We start from the raw sequence: 15,823 nt of genomic DNA on the forward strand, positions 1-15,823 counted from the left end.
GATGCATTTCTGGTCATCAGCTGAAGTTCAGTGCTCTTGTAATTTAGAATTAGACCAAGCCTATATAGCTCAGAATCTAATCAGACATACGTAGTTCAAAGTATGGCTGAAATCATAAATATACCTGAATATTAGCTTGTGTGAATACAGAAATTTTTATATAAGCTGCTATCTAATTACCTAATTTAAATCTAGATACTTAGTTCCACACACACTAGTCATAATATTTTATACTAAACAAAAGTTAACTAGTTAAAAAATGGAAGAATTTAAATCCCACAAACTTGCTTTAAGAAGTTTCTTACATTTATCTTCATAAACAATTTCATAAATTTACCATGTTTAGTAGCTACATCAGATGAGTGAAAAGCTGTGGTGTTATCAGTCTTGTGCCCCTTTATTGTAGTTACAATGTTATTTAAGATCAGTTTTTATTAATGTGTTGATCTTGTTGTGCTTTATGGCTTCTGGTTACAATATTATTTTAGATATGTTGTTCTACTAAGGTGTTGATCCTGTTGGGTTTTATGATAAATGTTTATATTGTAATACGTTGATCTGTTATGTTTTATGATTCCAGAATACATCATAGAGAGGGTTAAAAGTATTTTAAAAGAATGATTTGCATATGTGATGACATAGTGGCATGTTGCCAAAAAGGTAGACCTTAGTGTCATGGGTGATATTTTTAGAATGTATAAATTTGGTTTGTGGGGGATTCTAAACCATTCAACATTGTAATTCCACACAAGTAGCTGAATGGTCAGAGGGATGTCACACCTATTTCCTCAGAAGGACATTTGTATTGAGAGATTTTTAAATAATGCAAAACCAAAGAAGAGAGCATTTTATGGCAAAGAGCCTTCAATGTTTATCAAGAATGTAGCAAAACTCGTTGCAGAGAATTTAAGAAAGTAGTGGGTTTGCAAACCACATCCCACGCTAATCCCAGTGATGTTCTTATGTACAAAAGGTTATTGCTCTGAAAGAGAACACTGACCCAAAAAAGTCTCTGCAATGAACCAAGGCATACCTCTTGGTACCAATAAAAAGGTAATAAAGATTTGAAGTTTATGAAAGCTCAAAAGTTAACATTTTCTTCACCTTAAAATGTATATATGATAGAAACTCACCTTTTCACACAGTTTAGCTATGTTCCTTTTGCATCTACCAGAGAGATTTGCATGACACTAACAATGAAGCAACTCTCACCTAATTTCAAGTGAGTTCATGTGAAATGTGCTGGTTCATGATGATGTCATGATGCAACAAAAGCCATCCACCAGTAGGAGGGTGACACACCTCCATGGGCATTAATTCCCCCTATGCACTTGAGATAACTTCACTCTTCCACGAAGCAAGAAAAAAATGTGCACCAGAAGTGGAGAGGATGGGTAGGAATGTGTGTAGAAGTATCTATCACAAACACATCTTCAGGTACCGAAAATGTTAACTTGTAAAACAATAACTCACCTCCACACATAGTTTAGTTAGAATCGCACACTGAATTGATGAAGGGGCTAGTGCACATAGAGTGTGATACCTGATGGAAGGGGCTCCATAGGTGCACATCTATGGTAGACCTCATCTTGTCTTGACCAAGTTATACTCTTCACATGGAAAGTAAAGAGGGAAGAGGCAAATGACCCATATGTGTTACATAAAAAGGCTAAATGAGAACACGACTGTCCAAGTACTTGCACACAAAGTATCCAGTTAGCCAATATATGTTGTGTGTTTGGGACCAGTTCAGACCATGCCCTGTGTATTCATCTCAGCTCTGCTGACACTCTGTATGGGACAAACTCCAGCAGCAGAAGGAGGGCACATCAGTTATGTAGTATGGATTCGTATGCACACCTCAACTCTACCATCAGACTCTATAAGACGTACTCCATCTGTGGGAGGGGGGGCACATCAAATAAATATTATGGTATTATAAGGCAACTGCAGGAGGAAGGCACTGTATTATGCAGTATGGTTTCATATGTAATGTGTGTTCACCGTAACTCTACAGAACACACTTTGGCTGCATGAGAAGAGCTCAGTATTATAGTGTGTGCTCACTTCAACTCTATTGAACAGACTCAGGCTGAAGGAGGGAACCACAAGTAATATGAATTATGTGTTAAAGGGGGTGACCTGCACTACACTGACAGTGTCACCACCACTCCAATTCTCACTGTATTGCAACTCTTTTGAGTAGCCTAAGCTGTTGAGTCTAACTGGTGAAGTTTCTCCATGATCCACTACACCAGTGGCTAGGTAGGGGATTTGTGGTGGGGAAATGCAGAAAAAATGCCCAGGTCCCCATCAGTCTTATTTAGACCAAAAAGTTATTTTACTGGAGACTGTACAATGGGTGACTGCAAAATCCTGTTTTTAAAATTAACAGGCACAAGCTAAAGAAGTAGGCAGAACATTTCCCAAATGCTTTTTCCATGGAAGAGGTACTATCTAGATCAGACAATTCAATAAATATGTATAGCATAGAGATACCTCAAGGGGTCTTGCAGAACACTCCACCTTGCAGTGGGCACAGGTATAGTCAAGGCAGATGGTATTAGTGCTTTCCATTATCCTGGCTCAATGCAGCTTTTGGGTAAGTATACACTGGGAGGCAACACCAACCACCAGCCAGAAGGTACAAGCAAATGGAAAATGTGAAATAGTCTGCAAGCATCCACATCCTGAGATGAGCATACCAACCAGAGGAGTTAAAAAGTGGTTTTTGGATAAAGAGGAGTCCCAGGTTAGGGACAGATAAAGGTTGGGACCCCAAAAGGGGAAGGTCATGATAAAGCGCACAAAACAACCCAAACAGGACACAGGAACCAAGTTGGGTCCAAACAGTGAAATAGGTCAGAGACATAAGGAAGGGAGGTGGGAAAGAAATATTGTTACCCTCACAAGCAGTCAAAGTCTTGGGAAGGAAAGATCAGTCTGGGGAAAGGATTTGTTAGTTATAGATCACTATTTCCTTTAGATTTAATACAAGAGTTATAACTTGGATAGTTATAAAGCACAAGTGTTAAATTTTGTATTTTTAGAAGGGATAACTTATTGCAGGTTTGCATACATAACTGTTTATGAATCATTTGTTGTGTAGTTCAATTATTGTGAATTGACATCATGTTATTCCAACTTTCTTAATTTTTCTCGTTGCTTTAAGTGTGTATTGTTACATCATAGCATTTGTAGTTTGTAGAAAATTATTGGTCTCAGTTGGGCAATATATACATATAAGCGATCATGTAAGTAAAGTAAGTAAATTAATGAAAGTAAAAGTGAAGTTAGACCACATGTGAATTAGCTGTAATGGGCGATTTCTAAAGTGAGTTTCACAACTTGTATTGTAATAACAGAGATACAGGAGAATAAGTTGTCTTGTTAAAGGGTGTTCTAATGTAATTGAACCTGCCTGTGACTTTTAGGAAAAGAAGACAATTATTTAAAGCTCTGGATACAAGTGTGGTAACCAAAAGTTATAGTGGTGATTTTAAAGTGAGTGTCACAGCCTCATATTGTAACAACAGAGTAGAAAAGAATAAGTTGTCTTGTCAAAGTGTGTTCTAAAGTAATTGAAACCACCTGTGTGGACTTTGACGAAAAAAGAGACAATTATTTGAAGCTCTGGATACAACTGTGATAACCAATAGTGTAACAAAGTTTTGTATATAATTTGACTCGTTTTGAATATGATATTTTAAAACAATAACTCACAGACACCTACTGTAAATAATTTGGCCCCCATAGAACTGAGAAGAGGATATAAGTACGATCAAACAGGGTGTAAAAAACATCTATAAGATATAATGGTAGTTACAGGCAAGAAGAAGGAAGAAACAAGTCTGGAGAAAAAACAGTACGGGAGGCAAGATGTCAATGGTTTGATAGGGGCATGAGTGAGATCGTACAAACCCTGTAAAGGTACCCATCAAGTATGGGAGATGGGCGAGAAGGACAGGAGGAGAATGAAGGATTATAACAGACTAGAGAAGACAGGGAAAGAAACACCTTGTGGTGCTGAGAAAGGTGAAATGCCATGGACAAGGCTTCCCAACAAATGACAATCCTAGAAAGAGACCAACCAACCATTGATGATCAGCCAAGTAAAAGAGGCAGAAAGGTGGTTCACAGTATGATAGCCAGGAAGAAAGGAGTTGCAGAAGGACCAGTGACAAAAGATCTACCACAATCGTTCATGGACAAGACATTGGAAGAGCAACAGGAAAGCAACAAGACGAATGCCACACAGTTAGAAAGTACAGACCAATGGGTGACAAATCAGACAAATTCCATATATGCGGATGGAAGAAAGATATCTCTGTATGAAGAATGGATGCATGAGGATGAAGCAACAGAGAGGAGATATTGGGGAGAGAAAACGGGGTCTGAATGTCAATTAGACCAAGACTATGTTGGTCAAAGAGGTGCTAACAAAAGACCCAAGAAGGAGAGTAGTGTGTAAAGTCGAAGACCAGAGGGAAGAGACAAATAGGGGAATAGAAATATAGAAAAAGATGAGACCAGTTCTTGCTGAGAAATCAACAGTCAATGAGGAACAGAAGAGAAGAAGCTCAGAGTTGAAAAGGGTGGCAAATGTGTCCATGCAGAGCATGTTCACCAGGATCAAACCCCACAAAAGACATAGGGGTGTAGAGACCACTCTGTTGTTAAAATGAAGACTGGCCAAGAGAGGTCGCCTACTGTCAAGATTTAAGCTCCTGACTAGTGACAGGCAAGAAAACCAACCTAGTATGAATGGATCCAGAAGTGTATGTCCAATTCTCAAAAGCAAATGATTCTGAAATGGGAGATATTCAAACAGTTTGTGCAAGAAATGGCCATGGGATAGTTTGAGTGGAACATAACAAAGTGATCTACTAGTAGGAGCAGGAATGAAAGCATGCCAGGCGAAAATCGTGAGGGTTTAGCATGTTGAGGTAGGATGAACATTTTTCCAGCATCCAAACATTAAAAGTCCTGCCCCCATCTAGAAATGTGCCTCAATTAGAGAAGGAAGCATCTAAGAAGAGAGAGATACAGTTTGGGAATTGGTAAGGTAACACCAGAAAGAGTATGAGTACAGTCCAGTCACCAAGAAAATTGTTTAAGAAGAAACTCACAAACAACGACTCTGAATGATACTCTTGGGTCCACAAGGACCACTGTAAGAGACACAAAAGTGAGTGCCTCAAAGGAATGAGATGTTTGAGGTAAGCCAGAGTTCCTAAAAGTGAAAGAACCTCATGCACAGGAAAAAAATGAGAAATGTAAATCCTGATGACCAGATATGTAATGGCTCGCAGTCAAAGAGGAGAAGGCCTAATTCAGTTGAGGTAAGAGAGGAAGAAAATGCCCAAATTACCAAACATAGAGTGGGTGTGCGAAGGGACTAAGATTTCAAGATAAGCCCCTCCAAACCGAATAGCTACCTGTAAAAGAAGGGAAATGGGAGAAGGGGAAACATCCAAGAATGAGCTAACAAAAAGAAATAGTCCGAGAAAAGGAATGCCAGCCACAGGGCATGAATATAGCAAGTGAAGGCATTCATGATACCAATGAATACAAGCAGGGCTGACGCTAAGATGAGTGAAGCACAAGGAATGCGAAAACGCAAAATATATTGTCAGAAAATAGAAAACAAGTGGAGGATGGGCCGAAGGTGATGTGTAGGAAGGTGTTTGACACATCGACCATGGACAATCACAGACTGAGTGGAAAAGGTCATAGATTGGGCCAGAGGAAGGAGAAAAGGAAATGGGTAAAGAAGCAAAGAGAAGAGGAGTAAGGAAAGAGAATAAGATGTAGAACTGATAAACGACTGTCAGCAGAAAATGAGACCAACAGCAGGAGATGCAATGGGTACTCACAGAATTGTATGTGTGTAATAGTTAATAACAAGATGAGTGTCAAACTAGACTTCTGGTAGAGGGAAGACGAAAAAAAGAGGCAGGTCTGGAATCCGGAATGGGAAGGTTAGGAAGAGGCTGATCTAGACAAGGAATAGGAGTAAAAGGCAAGGTTGAGAAAGAGTAAAAAAACCTGGAAAGATAATGAGGACAGAAACCATATAACATCAGTCCAAATCACCAGAGTGAAAAGAATACCACCGAAGACATCTGGGCAAAGAAAGTGAGCCAGACGAATAATAAGCATACAAGAAGAAAGAAGGAGTATACAGTAAAGGAGGACATAACTCAACCCAATGAGTTCTGAAAGCAGGGAAACATCCAAAGGAATAAAGCAGAAAAAGCGAAAGAGCCAAGCAGGAAAAAAGAAGGGAAAAAATGTATACAGAAACCCATCTGAAGCATGAAGCGGCTCAAATAAAAGACAGAATTAGGAGAGGGAATACAGGAGGGTAGTGAGAAAAAGACGGAAATGCAAAAATAGGGAATCAGAAAGTGAAGTAGAAGGTAAGGGCCCAATCCCAAATATAGCCAAAGAGATACCAATAACAAGACATTGAGAGAAAGGAAGAAAGTCTACAAGTCAGGACAACAATGAGTCATGAACATGAGGTGGATGAGGAATTCAGATGTGAGAAAGAAGCTACTGGGGAAAGGAAATAGTATAAATTCTAAAGACAAGCAAGGAGTCAAGACAAGGCAAAGCCCAAGAAAATATGGATCATGGACTAAAAAAAAGTGAAATAATAAAGAACACATGCAAAAGATAAGGAAAAGGAAATACCTGAAAATGAAATTTACAAAGAGATTGGAAGCTTAAGGTTGTTCCACAAATGGAAGGTACTACCCAAAGCAAATCAGGTTAAGGTCGTAGTCCAATAGATCATTCCAACTGAGAAGAAAGAAATTCGGATGATGAGAGAGGAGTAGGAGGCCCAGAAAGCATGTGGTAATCCAGAACACATTCATTAAACAATGACTGCAACATCCCTGAGAGTTAGTGAGCATCCAGAAGCCACAATAGAAATAAGGCCTAAGTATGAACAACATTTTTCACTCAGGACTTAGTATAAGACATTCATTTGAGAATTCATGATTAAAAATTAAAGCTTTTGAAACAAAAGCCAAAGAAAATGAAAATCAAAGTGTTATTAATGATAAATATCTCAATAAATTGAACTCAGACGAGAAATTTGCATACATCCATTCAACATAATACTGAGGAGAAGAATGAAGTTACCATGAACATAAATGCATAGGTTGAGTTATTGCGCATGTAGGTGTGTCATCCTCCTAATAATGCAGGGCTTTTGTTGCATGATGATGTCATTATACCTGTGCAATTCATGTGAAATTAGATGGGAGTTGCCTCAAGGCTAGTGGCATGCAAATCTCTCTGGTAGATACATGAGGAAGATTGCTAAACCATGTGTGAGGAAAAGTTATTGCCTTGGAATCAATAGTTTAGATGTTTCCAGCCACACTTCATAATCAGGAGAAACATGACCAAAGCAACTGGATCATAGCAATTCCATTCAATAATATACCTGCCAAGGTCACTGATGCAGTTCCAATAAATTTTAGTACCTTTATTTAGCTTTAATGTGATATTAGTAGCCAACATTCATATAAAGTGGAGAATATGAGAAACGTTTGCCAAGATGTGCTGTTTATTACCGACCTTGTTGACATTTTCACAGTAGTTCATAACAGTGGAAATTTTGATGACAGACAAAACCATGTAATCGTGGCATTAGATTAGGCACTACTAACAATGGAGAAAGTGGCTACAAGGGCAGCACTTGACCTGAAATATTGTATTTATGAGGTGTGACTAATCATTAGTATATGAACTTTATGGTAGATATTTTACAACAAGATTTTGCATTGTGATTGCTGTATTTTATTATTCTTGGTTACAATGTTATATATGAATGGTATTTCTTTCAGAATTATAAGTGTTTATACTGTATTTGTGGATAATGATTATCAAATATCTCACATTCCTTTAGTATATTTGTGATAACTGAATTTTTGCATCTCCCATGAGCAGGAATGAGCCCAAAAACTCTCACATGCCAGGTGTTTTGTCAACTGAACTAATGGGTTAACCTACTACCTATTGCTAAAGAAGCACTTGTTAAAAACTGAATCTACCACATATTAAATATATCAAACAAAATGTTAGAAACATTTCAAAATTTATAAGTTAAAGCCTACTATGCCCAATCTAGATCTTGTGCTAATCCAGTTTTAAATGTTATTCTCTGTACCATAAATTGAGGATGTTATCTGCTGTTCTATTGGATAGAAAAGTACCTGGATAGAAGAAAGCAAATGTTATACATGGAGTTCAGTCAAGCTGAATTCATGTCACAAGTGGGGTCTTCAGGGCTCAGTGTTAGAAATTTTGCTCCTTTTCATTTATATCAATGACATACATAAAGGAATAATCAATAAACTACTTAAATTTGCTGATGATATTAAGAAATTGAGTGTTCCTGGCTGTGAGGGTGATGATGCTGCTTTAAAAAAGGATTTATATCATTTGGTAAAATGGGCAAATAAATGGCAGATGGCCTTTAATTATAACAAATGCAAGATCATGCATGTGGGCTATAAATTAAATTTGAGTATAGTTTTGATGGGACTAATCTAACAATGTTATGGTGGAAAAAGGATTTGAGTGGTCTGGTTTGATCAGTTGCTTAAGCCATCCAGGCAGTGTGCTGGTGCTAGAAGTAGGACAAATATGTTTTTAAGTTGTACCTAAAGGAATACTGAATACAAATTTAATTATGAAGGATAAGTTGCTAATTATTCCATATTTGGAGCATTGTGTTCAATCTTTGGGTCTTTATCTTAGGTAGGACATTGAATTGTTCAGAGATGGGCTACTAGGTTGATGCTTAGGATGGAAAGGTTGTCATACATGAGCTGGTTAATTGTTTTCTCTTAATAATGAAGTTAGAGGGGGGTTTAGTTGAGACATTTAAGATTGTTAAGAAAATTTAGTGTCAATGCATCATCTTCTTCAAATTTAATGGTGAGAATAGTAGAATTAAAGGACACAATTTAAATTTGGCAGAGTAGGAGCCACCTTCGGCTAAAAGTTTTATTTTTCTATAAGTGTAATTAGTCTTTGGAATGGGTTACTTTAAGATGTGATAAATTTAAAGGAGTTTAAGGAGAGGCTCAATAAATATTTAATGATAAAGGGCTGGCTTTGAGTGTTTTTTTTACTGTTTTTTAAACATTTAGTTTATCTTAATGGATGGGATGTCCTAGGTGGACCAACAGGTCCTTTGTTGTAATTAAAATTTATGTTATTGGAATAGATAAATCACACTATTAATGTATCACCCATAACAATTAAAGACTTGTGGATCTAGTATATAAAAAGACAGGAGTAGTGATTTGTACTCAACTGAATAAAAGAGAGAAGATTTACTGTGAAAATGAACAAAAATGATTTGCATAGACAGAAAGATATCTTTAAAACACAAGTAATCACCTAAGAGATAGGAGATGACTGTTCTATAACATAAAATGGTCATAATCAGAAATAACAGAGAGAGAAAATTGTGCTGGATCAAAGATAAACTGCATTTTAAAGTGAATTGAGAACTGTTGGTTGTTATTTGAAATAAAAGATAAAAAAAAAGAATGTGAATACAAAAACAAGACTTCACAATGCATTCTGCTTCCTTCAGAGTCGAAACAAGATCTGTTTGAAAGCACAAAACTTCTCTCAAAAATCCACACTTTCTCTTTACAGCTGAACAAGCATAAAATTGGATCACTAGGATCTAGATAATTCCCTGCTTCATGTGGCAGTTAATAACATACTCAAGGTGGTTTTGGGTACAATACCCAGACCTACAGGGATAATTTTTAGAAAGCTTTTTATGCTGCATCTTCTCAAATGCTTTCTGAAAATCCAGCTATACTTAATCCATACCCTTACTCTTATTTACATAAACACTAATTTCTTTAAAGAATTCCAACAAATCAGTAAGAAAAAGTTTTCTCCTAGTGAAACCATGATGACTATCCAACATTTTAAACTTTGTTAAATGACTTTGCAAATCATCTTTAATCAAAACCTTTTCCCACCACTAACATAGGTCTAATATGTCTATAGTCTTTAGCATATCACATAATATGTTAACCTGTTGAGTATTATGAGTTTTGGTTATATTGTTACTTTACTCCTGATATGGTGTTTAAGAATTGTATTAATGTTATAGCACATTGAATCTTATCCTGTTGTATACAATGCTGATAGTATTTAGCTGTTTCACTGTAATGAGTAGATTATGTAGTGTTTTAAGACTTTGAATGTTTAAATTAGTTATAGTTGAACAATACTATACTCAGTATATTCTATTCTGGAAGGTTTATCACTGTCAACCTTTTCACTTTTCCATAAACAGTTGTGGACAATGCTTATTAAAGTCATGTTCAGCTAGCAATACACTACTCACAGCATGAAGCAGAGAAAGATAGAATTAAATTCTACAAAGCATTTATCTTACATCATAGTGTAAAAAACAACAAAAGAAAATCACTAAATATGTAATAAATCATGCTTTAATTCACAAAAATAAATACAATAAGACAAAACAGTAAAATGAAAGATAACATAAAACAAATAAAAAATGGAATACTCATTTTAAAATGTATTATAAATTTGTAAAACGACAATTTGAGATTTTCCACATCTTCATATTCGTCAAATTGTTTTTCCATTCCATTTTAGTTAGATTTATTTAAACATATATATTAGTTTGATTAGTTGCTAATTTAGTGATTTATTTTGTTGTATATATGTTGTTCTGTCATGGCTATATTTTGTAATCTTTATTTAGAACTACAGTTATGCTTATTTCTAGATATTCTTACTGGAGGCAAAATTTTGGAATATCTGTGTTATAGCTGTAAAATGTCATAATAGCTGATTTCTAAGGCTCATTAGCACTACTAAAAATTATTTTTGAAAGATTAGTTTTAGAAACTTTAAATTAACAATTTAAATCTCTAGTCACAGAAGAAGAAAGTTATATTAAATTTTGAACTTATTCCATATTAAAAAAAAAGAATACATAAATTGAAAATGTAAGTATTTGTGTTTTTTTCAACATGAGCACTATATGCAATGAATATTCAAACTAAATAGATAATTCAAGCATTTGAGTAAAAAATTTGTCAAGTGTTATTTGAATTGCACATTGTTCATACATATAAAATATAGATTTCATACTAAAAATTTGTTATTACATTCTATTAGTACTTCAAAATATTTTTCACTACAAGTTTATTTTTTCTAAAGTTGTCTATAAGTTTATATGCTAAGTTTTTCAAAAGTATCTTTTGCTTTTTATGCAGAAATATCTTTTAAAACTTAAAATTATGTTTTTAAATGTTTATCAGTAAGATGAGTAATGATATCTTACATATATTTAAGTCTTTTTTAAATCTTCTGCTATTAATATAGAAACAACTTTATGTATATGTTGTATCGACTTGTGGATACACATGTGGATAAAACAGAAAAATTGTACAAATTAAAAACAGTACAGTAACAAAGGTAGAATGGATGCTACATCTCAAAGAAAGAGATTCATCAGGAGTAGACTTCCTACTTGTTTCTGGTGTTCACATTTATATCGAACAACATGAAATAACAAGAAGAAGAAAACAACTTACAACTCATGCAAGCTAGTACCCAATGGCATATGTAAGCCTGTGAAGATCTTAGGGCTATAATATTTTTGCCCCCCCCACCCCACATACACAACCTTATTAGAAAAAAATAAATGGCCAGAAATGACATTCCATTAAACAACATCAACCAATTAAGAACACCATATAACTGAATAGTAAAATTTTTACTTTTGAATAGTTGACAAATATTTTAATAAACTCACAAAATATAAAATATTCATCTATGTTTATTCATGTTAGAATAAAAAATCTCTTCTGAGTCTTTTGATCTGCAAATATATCAATCACAGTACAGAGATTAAATCCATTTTTCGTACTCATTCAATTGACATCAACAGCCCTTTCAACTGGTCTTGAGAAGTTGTAATTGTCAAGTTCTTAACTAAATTGGGGGGGTCAAATATTGTTGTATTGATCTTGTTCACAGGTTGGCCTTTTGCAAGTTGTATCAGGTGTGCCCCTGGGTCCCAAAAATATAAATTTTGTGTATGTTATAAATGGGCTTATATGAATTATTGAGTTGGAAGTGACTGTCATAAATTAAGCCTTTGTGAACAACATGTATTAATTTTACATGTAGACAAAAAGTGGAACTTTCGTGAGTTGGGGAAGATACCCCACCCTTATGTAAGTTACTGTTTGGTGCAGCAATAACAGAATTGAAAAAATATTTATATGTATTTTTCAAATGAGGATGGAACAGAAAGATTATCCTATTTAAGAAAAACAATAACATATCATGTCTGTGTATATACATATATCATTAAGGACAGTAGTACTAAATAAGTAAGGATCATCATGAAACAACATGGCAGCCATAAAAATCACCCATTTAAAACCAACTTTAAAATGTCTGAATATTAACAATGACTATTTCACAGTACTGGCTGAATAAAACTAAAGCTTATTGTACTTATAAAGCTGCCTAAATCACTATATGCATGTTTATGGAGTGAATAAATATTTCAGTATTTGAATGAATTTTCATCTAAGTAAGTAAGAAAATGACTTTCCCAATCCTTATCACTCTACTTCTATCATAGAACTCTATGTCTGGGGTCCCAAATATTCCTTTATTGTACCGAAAAAAGATATTACTTATATATACATATGAAATGGATGATGCACTACTTTGGGCACGTAATTAGATTTGAGGGTAGGTTGGTAGAGATCCTGATCAGTAAATTGAATCAGGTATCCACGCACCCCACACTTAATATTGTTGGTGAACAAAAATATAGTTAATAAGAAGGAAACAAACAGGTATAATAAAAGATTTATAAAGACAAGTAGGGATCGACATATATATGTAAACTAGCTAGCTATAGCAAATTAGAAAGTTTTAATACTACAAAACAGATCCCTACTTGTCTTTATAAAATTTAATTTTTTTATTACAATTGTATATATATATATTTTTTTTTTAAAGCATATCTTCATTTACTTGTACTAAAGTTTTTAGGTTTTTACCATATCATACTTTATGAATTATATGTATTTACCTTAAAAAATATATTTATATACATATATAAGTAATATAACATTAAAAACTAAGTTATACTAAAACACTAAATTATAGCATCAAGAATGAGATAATCAATAATTCTGTATAAATATTAGGTTTCTTACAAAAACTTTTCACCTCAAACAATGGTTTCTGTGAAAAAATTACTTAAGCTAAACATGCACATTTTAAATGCAATGTATTTACATGTTTTAATAACTTTTGATGAAAACAGCATACTTACTCTCTCTAAATTCCTTTTGACCCAACATAACTGCTGTTGAAAGGGAATTTTACTGCATTACTATCTTCTACTTCTGAGCTATGCAGGGTATCTACTTGCCAAATTTCTTAGGAATTCTGGGAAGATATTAAATGGAGAATAAAAAAAATATTAAAATATTTCAAACATTCAAGTACTTCAAGAATGACTAGGAAATTCTACTAAATCTAGCTTTAGTGGAATAACACATCTTTTGTTGTGATGAAAATAAAAACAAAAGAGGTTACATGTATACATTTTTTTTTTATGATGGTACATGTACAGAAAGTATATAATGTCAATCTTCTACACAGGTTCTGATGCATTTATTTTTCTACTGAAGTACAGACTATATCCTAAAAGCCAAGACACTGGAAAATTGCCAGGAATGACACATCTTTGCTATTTCCCAGCCACAGCGAATTGAAGACAAGAAGCCAACACAAGATGACATCTTGATGCGAAACCTTCCCTGTTTTCAAAGCAAGTGCTAAAAGGGTATTACCCTAAAAAATTTTACAGACGATAACCAAATGAATGAACATAGCCATCTCAAAATTGATTGCAATTACAAAAATGATGTATTTATAACTTTATAGCTACATCATATCTAATATTCTGAAGGGGATTAATTACAATTTAGATGGCAAATGATAAAGATACATGTTAATAATTCAACAATTTTTTAATGGTGTAAATGATGAAACCTAACCTTTATAATAGTTAGATATCAGTTTTGGTTAAATAATATGCACTGAATACTATTCTGTGCTTTCATTTCCACTTCCCTTTTAATAGATCATCTTAACCCATTAACTGCGGCAGGAGCAGCTCAGTTGCCGTTTTCTGACTCACAGATAAAACTGAGTTGCCATCAATCACAATAAAATGGTAATTTTCGTCATTCACATAGAGTTATAGTTATATATGTGCATCTGATGGATATTTACGTCATTCGCAGCTGAGCAATAGAACTTCAATGACGAAAATATCCGTCATCTGCAGTTAATGGGTTAATATATTTGTTAGTAGAGTAATTGTATTTGGATTACTGTTTTATATTTAGACTGTTGAATCCTGAATGAGTTTCATGTATTCAATTCTTTACCCTAACTACTTTATTATTTAGTATGAGTTACAAATATGCTCTATTCAATTCTCCAATGAATGTTAATAATATACACATTTTTTCTGCAGGCAGTGTTTCACTAAATAAGCATTAGAATATTAACTTTTATTTCCTAAATATACTACAAAGTATACAAATATTTTATGAAAAGATTTACAAGCACAAATCCATACAATTTCAATTACTGAAACCAACTACATGGAGGTTATTTTAGTATCATTTAACTTATGTTAAATGTACTGTACAGACACTCAACATATATATTAATTATACTCTTGCCACTTAACCTGAATAAGTTGAAGCTATTTTAATATCATTTAACCTGATTATGTCAGTTATTCTACTATTAGTTACCCAAACTATATTAAAACCATGTTTTTTTCCATTAAAAATGTTAAAGCTATTTTAATGTCATTAAACTTTGTGTTAAAATCATTCTTGTGTTATTTAATCAATCATAATATTTCAATATCATTTAATTTGGTTATGTTACAATTATTCTACTGTTAACTAACCAATTATGTTAAAGCTATTTTAATATAAACTAATTATGTTAAAATTATTCCACTGTTATCTAACCAACTATGTTAAAGCTACTTTGTTATCATTTATCCTATATACTGAACAACTATTCTACTCTAGCTTGTTTTATATTAAAGTTTAAGGTAAGATACTATTATTTAACCATATTATGCTAAAAACTATGCTGTTACTAGTTAACCAAAATTATCTTAGACCTATTCTAATGTCATGAATTCTTGTTCTTTTACGTGCATTCTAATTTTACTTGTACTAAAGTTATAACATCTAACCTACTGTATTTTTTGGTGTATAAGACAAAATCTGCTTGCATCCTATACACCGAAGGTATGAATAATATATATGTATATATATGATATACACAAGCCATGTGTAAATATATTTAAATAGGCATGCATAGTTTAGTTTAATTGAATGTGTTATTTACAACAATAGTATTTTTTTTCTTTTAAAATCATAACTATTTATAATGCTCCCTAAATAATAAAAAAATAAATTACAGTGAAAGCAATGAAAATTTTGTAGGTTTTGAACCAAACTAAATAACAGTTAACCTTTTTTTTGATTTACGGCATTTTCTTATTTTGACGTTTTGAGCTCTTTTGTGTTTAGAACAATATATACTAATTTTTAAAATATCAAATTGTATTTTTGTTCAATAAAAATCTTTCAAATGCAACTGTAGCTTTTTTTCCCCAAAAACTTTGTCTTACTAAAATAAGGTGACATCTTGTTATTACTGAAAA

The 15,823-nt window shown here is 33.5% G+C and overlaps 1 protein-coding gene across 2 annotated transcripts in view; it reads right to left on the reverse strand.

The window, feature by feature from the left end:
• The window catches only part of LOC106463128, a 104,510-nt gene that overhangs the window by 71,515 nt on the left and 17,172 nt on the right, over positions 1 to 15,823 (reverse strand). For both annotated transcript variants that reach the window (XM_022390694.1, XM_013923143.2), the window contains exon 2: positions 13,391 to 13,506. The gene's annotated coding sequence lies outside the window, so the exon portion shown is untranslated. The remainder of the gene's footprint in view (positions 1 to 13,390; positions 13,507 to 15,823) is intronic.

The sequence above is a fragment of the Limulus polyphemus genome, unplaced genomic scaffold (assembly GCF_000517525.1).
Source record: "Limulus polyphemus unplaced genomic scaffold, Limulus_polyphemus-2.1.2 Scaffold50, whole genome shotgun sequence".
Taxonomy (NCBI): Eukaryota; Metazoa; Arthropoda; class Merostomata; order Xiphosura; family Limulidae; genus Limulus; species Limulus polyphemus.